The following is a 7,339-nucleotide window of genomic DNA, read 5'->3' as shown; positions in this document are numbered from 1 at the left end:
GTTTATCTTATATTTTCTTATTTTATATTATCTACCAGTCTAACATAGCCAAAAATTGTTTTAAAAGCAAACAAACATGCTCAATAAATACACTAATACAATCATCAATCATCCAAGTGAAGCTTAAGATATCAATTTAGGCATAGGCAACAAAAGAAAACAATTGTTTACTGAATAATTAGCCTTGAATAATACTTCGAAATATGATAACATAAACAGTTGGGAAGAAGGTCAACACACCTCTCTATCAGCCCCTTGTCAACTAAAATTATCCCATTGTAATAGTATAATATGATTCCCAACCAATAATGAATAAATCTGAAACGAAATGATGATGGCTTTGAAGGGTGAAAATCAACCCTGAATATTTTTCCAGAATCAAGATTCAAACTTGCAATGTTATCTTCAACCCCAAATACATGTGTCTATGCAATTTCACCATAAAGAATTATTGCCAATGGATAGGGGGGCTCCTTTTATAGGCTTTCTTTAAAATTTATATGGAATAAAATATAAATGAATAATCTAGGATCTCCTAGATGTGGGATGCTTCAGTAAGCAAGCTGTCATTATGACCTTGAGATAATCAAACCATCCAAGTGTCACCCTTCTATACCAAATGCTCCACTAAAATATTGTTTTTCCTTAACATTTGTGCCTTTCTAGAAGCTTATCTATGCAACAACCCCTCAAAATGGGGTTGATTCATCATAAATAACATTCTAATAATGTCAAACATATGCATAAAATTTTGTAAGAAACGAAAACAATATTGAACTACAAATGTATGTGAAAAATGGTCCCATCAATACAACAAATATTAATTAAATTAAATACACTCTTTAAGCTTTAACAAGAAAATAAAAAATAGATATTAAAGGCTTAGATGCATTTAAATAGGTATTATAAAATGTTATAAAGTGTTAATGTTCTATCCCTTACCATCCACCATGTTCAATAACGTCCTCTGCAGAAGCATCCAACATGCCAACCATTGAAGAGTACATGAAGGTTGTCTCTAGAAATATACCTTCTATGTATTTGGCCAAAGATCCAAAAAAAAAGGAAGTGCACTATTTAGATTACTTTCTAATGATACTCTAGATTCCTCATTGATATCTTCAAAGTAGCCAACAATTACACTAATCAAAGAAATACTATAATAAAGAATTCTTACGTGTGAGTATTTTTTAGACTGGGAATTGCAAGTTTGTCGAGAACATCATAACCAATGAATGAGTTTTGCATGAGAAATATTAGCAGTATGAAAGCTATATAAAGATGGAAGCTAAAACACACCCATGAAAAAACAAGAAAAACATGAAACAACTATGAGAAGTGGCCCTAAATATAAGAGAACTAAAAAGTACCAAAACAAGAATATAGAGATGAAAATCAAGATCTTTCAAAGTTGTGCATCAACGATAATTGCATATTTCCCAGGAAGAAACAAAACCCAAATAATAAGATCCATCCAAGTTATAATGGTCACAATCATATCCAACTCCAAATTTCTTCCACTCATATAGGTGGGAAAACAATGTAAGACATGTATCATAGTTGGTTACATGGCTTCTCAATAATCAAGAGAGTGCAATAATATATTCTTGATATTTACATTGTGATCAGAAAGGAAACTGCCTCTATTTGATTCATTTCCTGGGCTTCACCTTTGTCATGGAAATCCAACTTGGAGGAATGGTGTGTTATAAGCATAACCCTACTGCTTGATATCCATGCAAGGATCTTTGATGGACCAAAGTGTAGACTTGTGCACTTTGCTATAAAGTGTCGGAAAATGTTATAGATGACTTGTCAAGATACAAATTTGATGGTGAAAATGGAACACCCCTGTTAATTCCCACAATTTCCTTTTCTGGAATTAGTGATAGGAATATGGAAGAAACTGAGAAAGCCTTTGTCTTATGGTATTGTTGGGGTACGATTGATTATATAGTGCTAACCATTGCAGGAGGGCCAAAATGTGAGGAGGATTTGTTGGTAATACAATATTTCCTAGAAGTAGGATTACCCAATGCAAGCATAATATTGGATTCACTTATCACATAACTTAGGTGCTTGTGTAAGCTTACATCCATGAAAACTCAGGTGATCTCAATTGTACTTGTGGAATAAATGTGGGGAACTGATCACTAACAAGAACTATGAACCCAAACATGGTTGAACTAAAGGACAAAAGGCAATGATAAGATAACATAATATAAGATAATTAGGTTAATGTCAAATAAATGACCACACAAGTATGTCAATGGGATTTCTAAGTATAATGAACTCATTACAAAGGAGGAGTGCTAAAAAGTATCCTATATAAATAGCAAGATGTAATGTAGAAACATGAAATATATAAGTGAAAACACGAGAACACCCTCAGATTCAAGTGCATGCAACCATAATAGGAGGGAGATGTGTAGAGGGAAAGGATCTAGGGACTAGGTCATGATACACTAGATCTACCTCTCCAATCATTAGATGAATAATGAAGGAAATTCAAGATATGATGATGCCTTGAAAAAGAGATAGGGGAAGATTTGAAGCCACTTCTATGTAGTTGTGTGGCTGTTATAACTTGCTACCAATGTCTAGGTGATTTGATCTGTCTGTTGGTAAGGGATATAGTATGGAGACATCTTTGGCATCTAAAGGGAGGGGGAGTGGTCTCTATTGTCTGTGATGACTAGGATTAAAAGAAATGATGTCATCATCCTATCTCTCTATTTATTTTTGTGTAGCTTGGGAAGTACTCCAAACCCTAGTGTTCAAGGGTTGGAGGTCAAAGGCCACAAGTCGGCTTGCAGGCTTAGAACCCAAGCCTGGGGTTTTGCACCCATTGGGATTTGTGTCAAAACCATGATGAATTTGAGCATGTGAAAATTTGAGGTGATAGAGATTAGTGATCTAATTTCAATGCTCCAAAGATCGCTCAAACCAAAGCTCTAGAAATGAAGTTATGAATTTTTCAAGTTCACAATTAATTGTTGGCATTATGGTACTTGTGTTGTCCTCAATGGAAACCCTCATACATGTCAGTTAAGAATTGATGGAAACACCACTTATAATAGGTCAACTTAGAGGTAACAGAGAAATGGCACAGAAGAACAAGATGATGGAACAAAGGATTATAGATCAAAATCAAGAAATTGAAGAAAAATAATGATACAAGTTGTATTAAGTTGTATACGTTAGTTCACCTAGTGCAAGTAGTGTATAGAAGACGATTCACAAAACAAAAGGATCGTATATGTATGAACACACTTTCACATAAATAAAACCACGTATGGGATGGAAAATTAAGGTTAAAGAATATCAAGGGTCAATACCATGGTATTAGCCCACAAAATTGAGCAGAGTAATGGTTACTTGATCCTATCTAAGAATACCATAGGTTTTAAGTGTTGTTTTGGTCCAAGTATTGAAGAAGGCTGTAAGTATATAAGGAGGAGAATATCAAAGGGCTAAGTGAGAAAGTGAAAGGGGTTTTCATGAATACTTCTATCAAAAGTATATTTTGGGTTATAAGGGCTATGGTTATGATATAGATCTGAAATATCTTATGCACCCTTGTATAAAATGATGGATCAGGATCATGAGACCTGAAATGATTTATATTTCTATCATCTAGTAATGGACAGTCTAGATCTGATTGCTAATACATGTTTCATCCTTTATATGTTATGATCTAGGTATATCTGAAGTTTGAAATATATGCGAAGTTATAAGTTGTTATTTCCAGATATATACGTTGGTTCGCCTTGGTGAAGGCTCGTATACATGTTGCTTCGACTCTTCCAAGTAGCGTATGTAGAAACAAAGTTTGTTGTTCATAGATGATTGATCTATCTGATCAGAGTTTTTGTTTTATTGTTGTTTCTTAATGATGTCTTCTTTGGATATTAAAGTAAAACTGATTGTATATGGAGATTGGGTCTGGTTGATTGGCTGATTGAGTAAGAAGGGTGATATTTGCTGCTATCTATTTAGAAATTTGTAATATTAGGGTAGATCTTCAGAGTGTCATTGGTTGGTACCAATTTTTGCTTCAGAGGTTTTGTGATTCAGTATCTTTAGAGGTATACACATGTTCGGTTACATAAACTAGCGTATACATGCAGGTTGGCTTCATTGAAGTAGCGTATACATTCACACATGTGATTTTTGAGGTTGCAGTTGGTTCTGGTTATTGATGCAGTGTTCTGGGTTCATCTCTGTGTTCTGGTGATAGTGATTTAATTTTTCATATTGACTGATCGTTGATAGATGCAGTTGTGTTTTATGGTTGTATTACAGTGGTGATTGATTTTAAGCTTCAATGTTACTAATGGGTTCAGTATGAAAATTTGATGAAACATGGCCTACATATGGTGTTGTTGTGTACCAAGAGTATCCAGTCTGAAAATTTATGAAACACGGTCCCTGGAGGAAGAGTGAAGGTAGTATCCTTCTGTAGGTTGGCGCCTACGTATTGGTAAACATATTAGCTAGTACAAGAGTTACGGGGTTTAAGCTCCCTTCCAGTAGAAGTTGGAACATGAGTGAAGGTTGTACCCTTCAGCAGGTAGGTTCCTGCATACTTGAAAATCTCTGCACTAGTACAAAACTTGTAAACATTTTTTATTATAAGAAGATTGAATACTGAGATGACAACAATGTTGGTTTTTTCCACAATGGGTTTCCGCTTGAAAACCCCTGGTGTTCATGTGTGTTTCTTATGTGTCTTGATTTATTCTATTCTTACTGCATCTGTTTACTACTTATTAAATGCATCACACTCTGGTTTAAGACAATGCATTAACTGTTTATCAAAGTTTATTTTATATATGATGGTTTCATTCTTTATAGGAACAAACATACGCTGGTTGGTTTCAGTAAAATAGTGTATACAATTTGAAAAAAAAATATTATTGTGAAAGTTTAAATACTTATTTACCCCCCCCTCTCAAGTTTTTTCCCAACAATTGGTATCAAAGTAGGTCCTTCAAAAGAAGCTTGATTGCTTGAAGGAAGATCTCTCAAGATGAGAAATCATGAAGGAACGGGATCCATCGACACCAATATTCAACGGAGATAACTAAACATTTTGGAAGACAAGAACCAAATCCTATCTTCAGTCACTTGGAGTTGATGTTTTTGCAATTGTATAAGGAGGATATCAATATCCAGCAGTAGTCCCCAAAGATCCAACAAAAAATAAATCATATGAAAACAATGCCAAATGTGTCAATGCATTATTGGTAAGTCTATCAGAATCATAATTCGTCAAAGTCATTCGGCTCAACACAACCAAAGCAATATGGGACAAAATCATTCAAAGTTGTGAAGAATAGTCCTAGGTAAAACATGCTAAGCTCCAAACTCTCATAATTCGATATGAAACTCTCAAGATGGATAGTGATGAAAGTATTGCTAGTTACTTTTTACGAGTAGATGAGATTATAAATCGTATGAATAGTCTGGGTGAAGAAATAAAGGAGGATACTATAGTAGAGAAAATTTTAAGATCTTTGTCTCCTAAATTTGAGTCAAAAGTCTCTTCCATTGAAGAGAAGGAAGATCTACAATCTGTTATTGTCGTTCAACTTCATGGAATTTTAACTGTCTTTGAAATGAGGAAAGGAGGTCCATCAGATTTCAGAGAAGTCAATTTCAAAGCCTCCACAAAGGAAAATAAAAGGAAGATCTCATGGAATCAAGATATATATCAGAAGAAGACGAGGTAAATTTTGTGAAGAAACCTCAACTGGGTACCAGAAGATTCAAAGGTAAGCTTTCCTTCAAATGTTTTGCTTGTGGTAGAGTTGGTCATTATGTTTCCAATTTTCCTCATAAACATAACCATGACAAATGAAATGATTTTGCAAAAGATAATACGAAACAATTTTTTAATATAAGAAGTTATTATACTCATGAAGATAGTGATGGCTTGTCTAATAGTGATGAAGGTGAATCTGAACAAGATATTAAACTACTCATGGCTTATGAAAACAATGAGTTTAAGGAGGTCAAGAACAATGTTATCTAAGACAAAGATAAGAGAACTGGTTATTTCACAGAAGATTGGGGCATCTAAGCTTTTCTCAAATAAGAAAATCATGCAGGCTCAAGGCATTTCATGATCTTCCAGATATCATCATCCTAGAAAATACCATCTACAAACCATGTCAATTTGGTAAGACAAATAGAGTTCAATTCAATGCCAAGGAAGGATCATCAAGTAAGCCTCTTGAAATCATTCATACTGATTTGTGTGGGCCAACAAGGAAAAAGTCACCTCGTGGAGAAGAATACTACATTTTATTCATTGATGATTTTTCTAAAATGTGTTGGATTGGTTTACCAAAGCATAAAGATGAAGCATTTGAAAAGTTTAAGGTCTTCAAAGCTTTAGTTGAAAATGAATTAGATATAAAATCAAATGTCTTAGATCTGATCGGGGAGGAGAATTCATATGAGATGATTTTGTTGAATTTTGTGAACAACATGGAATAAAGAGACAGTTCTTTGTTGCCAAAGCTCCTCAACAAAATGACATGGTGGAAAGAATGAATAGAACAGTTCAACAAATGGCTCGAGATAAGCTTGATGAATTTGGAACTCCTGACACCTTCTGCGGTGAAGCTACACATACTGTAGTAAATATTCTCCATAAATCTTGTGTAGGTGTAAATAGTGATCAAACTCCATGTGAACTTTGGTATGGTAACCCTCCTACTGTAAAACACTTCAGAGTTTTTGGAAGCAAATGTTTCATCAAAAGGACTGATGAAAACTTGAAAATTTTATACCCATAGCAGACGAAGGAATATTTCTTGGTTATTCATCTTGAGGTAAAGGATACAAATGTTATAATAAGAGACTTTGAAAAATTGTTGAATGCATTGATGTTGTAATTAATGAAGCATGCAGAAACTCGAAATAGGTGACATCAACAAAGGAAGATGATAATGATGAAGACGGTGAATTATTTCCCATATCAAATTGAAATGATATAGAGGAAGAAAACAATGAAGAACTGGAAGAATATACATTCGAAAGGGAAAAACTTCCATCTAGGTATGTTCAAAAGAATCATCCAGAATATCAAATTCTAGGACAGAAAGGGTCTAGAGTACAGACAAGGAGAACTCTTGTAGGAGCTTCCAGTTATCTAACATTACTATCCTCCATATAACTACACAATGTAAATGAAACTAGCAGAGATGAATGTTGGGTTAAGGCCATGGATGAAGAACTTCACCAAATTTAAAAGAATGATACTTGGGAATTAGTTCCTATAACTCATGATAAAAATGTTATATTAACAAATTGGATATTCAAGAATAAG

This window comes from Pinus tabuliformis, chromosome 3_2 (genome assembly GCF_031772625.1).
Source record: "Pinus tabuliformis cultivar Carrire ecotype Pingquan chromosome 3_2, CPIR1, whole genome shotgun sequence".
NCBI classification, from domain to species: Eukaryota; Viridiplantae; Streptophyta; class Pinopsida; order Pinales; family Pinaceae; genus Pinus; species Pinus tabuliformis.
The sequence above is the reverse complement of the archived record's forward strand: the minus strand, read 5'-3'. Positions refer to the sequence as shown.